A 2723-nucleotide genomic window follows, 5' to 3' on the forward strand; every position below is an offset into this window, starting at 1 on the left:
CTCTTGTGTAACTCAGTGTATACAAAAGAAAAAGAGAAAAAAAGTAGGGCTAGTCGCTGGGGCACTCTTTATGAATAATTATATAAGTATTGTAAAAATTAACTTTTAATATGCATCAATAAAATTATGCGGTACCATACAGCCTGAACACAGTTGACAAATGATATACAATAATCATCTGTTGAAAATGAGGTTTTGATTTCATAATGAAATTTTCCAGCGAAATATTTATTAAATCTCCATTCCACTGGGTATGACTTAGTTTTAATTGGAAATGATTAACAATGAACAAGTATAGTAAACACAAACTTGGTTTTGGTGCTCTGCCTGTGCATATCTAATCCTAATTATCCTCTTTTGACCTACAGCACCTGGTATTCCCAAGAGGTCTCCCATCCAGGTACTAACCAGGCCTATCACTGTTTAGCTTCCAAGATCAAACGAGATTGGGAAATCAAGTGATGTATGGCTGTAGTGGGGAAAGGTAAATCAAGTGATGTATGGCTGTAGTGGGGAAAGGTAAATCAAGTGATGTATGGCTGTAGTGGGGAAAGGTAAATCAAGTGATGTATGGCTGTAGGTTTAATAAAGTGGGGAAAGGTAAATCACACCAGCACTAGGTCAGAGCAAGACCATAACCATAAATGTAGGACTGTCACCATGAGTAGTCCATTTTATTATTTAAAATACAATGTTCAAAGAAAGCGATGCATGAGCACACCTTATTTATTACACGTAGGTTCTTGTTTTATACCAGTGCTAATACAAGCTTAAATTATGTGTAACTAAAGACTAGAGGAGTGTTAATAGCGGGATATATTCAGATTATGCATACAGTTGGTATTGCATACCCATATATTAAATCCTCACCGAATAATGATTAGATCACAGATTGTATGCTCAAATAAAATGTTGCATCACAGAGTATCCTTAATGCTTTAAATAGCTCATTAACTTCCTATAAGGTTACTATGCTTATTGGATACCATGCATATGAATAGTGGCTTAACACATCAATGAGATGCAAGTTAGTAACTAGCTACGTGGATGCCTATACTGAAAATTGTGAATGCTATTCTGTCCTTTTTCCATGTACCCCAACAAGGGAAAACATGCCATGCTCTCTGTGCATGTTACACTACAGTATTAATGATATATAACCACTAATTATGGAATTTTTGGTAATAGTGTATGCAATACCATTTGAATTTTGTTTGTTGGATATTGAATATTATAGATACTTAATGAGCTATTTAAAACATTAAGGATACTCTGTGATGCAATGTTTTATTTGGGCATACAATCTGTGATCTAATAATTATTCGGTGAGGATTTAATATATACCAACTGTATGCATAATCTGAAAATATCCTGCCATTAACACTCCTCTACTCTTTATTTACATGTAATCAGTGGCGTCACAGGGGGGGTGTGGGCCGCAACCAGGTGTCACCCACCGAGGGGTGACACCAAGGTGCAGACTGACACTCCCCCACAGTGTCAGGAGCTGGGTGCTGCAAAACAGTGCAGTCAGCACCCCCTGCACCCTCTCCCAATAATATTCAAAAAACGGGACGAGAGGGATCGGGCAGTGAGGCCATGCCCCCGTCCTGCGAGGCCACGTCCCTTCACACGAGATCACGTCCCCTTTTCGGCCTGAGCGGCTGCGCAGCACTCACAACTTCCATCCCCGCACCGGAGGGACGCCACTACACGTAATATAAGCTTGTATTAGCACTGGTATAAAACAAGAACCTACGTGTAATATCAAATAAGGTGTGATCATGCATCACTTTCTTTGAACACTGTAAAATGGACTACTCATGGTGACAGTCCTACATTTATGGTTATGGTCTTGCTCTGACCTAGTGCTGGTGCGATTAACCTTTCCCAACTTTATTATACCTACAGCCATACATCACTTGATTCCCCAATCTCATTTGATCTTGGAAGCTAAACAGTGATAGGCCTGGTTAGTACTTAGATGGGAGACCTCTTGGGAATTCCAGGTGCTGTAGGTCAAAAGAGGATAATTGGGATTTAGATATGCACATGCAGAGCAATAAAACCAAGTTTTGTGTTTACTATACATGTTCATTGTTTACCATTTCCAATTATGGCCCGTATTCAATTTGAGCCGAGCCGCGTTAACTTAACACGCCCCGGACTTAACGCTGGCTTCACCTGTTTTCCAGGCGTTAAAGTATCGCGCGCGTGCCCCTGCATCCCCGTATTCAATTTGAAAGTAGGTGAAAACGGGACCTGGCGATACTTGGATCGGCGAAAACAAATGGGAATTTTTGGGAAATAATTGTAGGACCCCCCTAAAGATGTCCAGACCTTGGGGATCACTATGGGTACCCCCGTTTTTGCCTGCAGAAGAAAGTCGGGGTTTTTAAATAGCCATGGCTGGTGTTTTTTTTCCCGACGTTGAAGAAGTGATGCAGAAGAGCATTTAGCTTTTTTTTTCATTTTTAAAAGTGGTCCCATCAAATTTGGGGTACATGAAAATGGGTATTAGTATATATTTAAGTCCCTAAAGGTAATTTTAAAAATTCTGCAAATATACACCTGTCGCTACTCTGCGCAATAAAAAAAACACCTGCCACATACTTGGGGACCCCACCAGTATTCATTTCGTTAGTTTGGGGTTTTGTTTGACTTTTTTTTTTTTTGTCACCACCAAATTTTTATTTATTTATTTTTTTGGGGGGGTGTCCCGA

The 2723-nt window shown here is 39.8% G+C and overlaps 2 pseudogenes; one reads left to right on the forward strand and one right to left on the reverse strand.

Moving 5' to 3' along the window:
- Positions 1-359: 359 nt before the first annotated feature.
- LOC148513974 (5S ribosomal RNA) lies at positions 360-477 on the reverse strand (annotated as a pseudogene).
- Positions 478-1903: 1426 nt separating this feature from the next.
- On the forward strand, positions 1904-2021 carry LOC148513975 (5S ribosomal RNA; annotated as a pseudogene).
- Positions 2022-2723: the final 702 nt, after the last annotated feature.

The sequence above is a fragment of the Taudactylus pleione genome, unplaced genomic scaffold, assembly GCF_031769625.1.
Source record: "Taudactylus pleione unplaced genomic scaffold, aTauple2 ptg000265l, whole genome shotgun sequence".
NCBI lineage: Eukaryota > Metazoa > Chordata > Amphibia > Anura > Myobatrachidae > Taudactylus > Taudactylus pleione.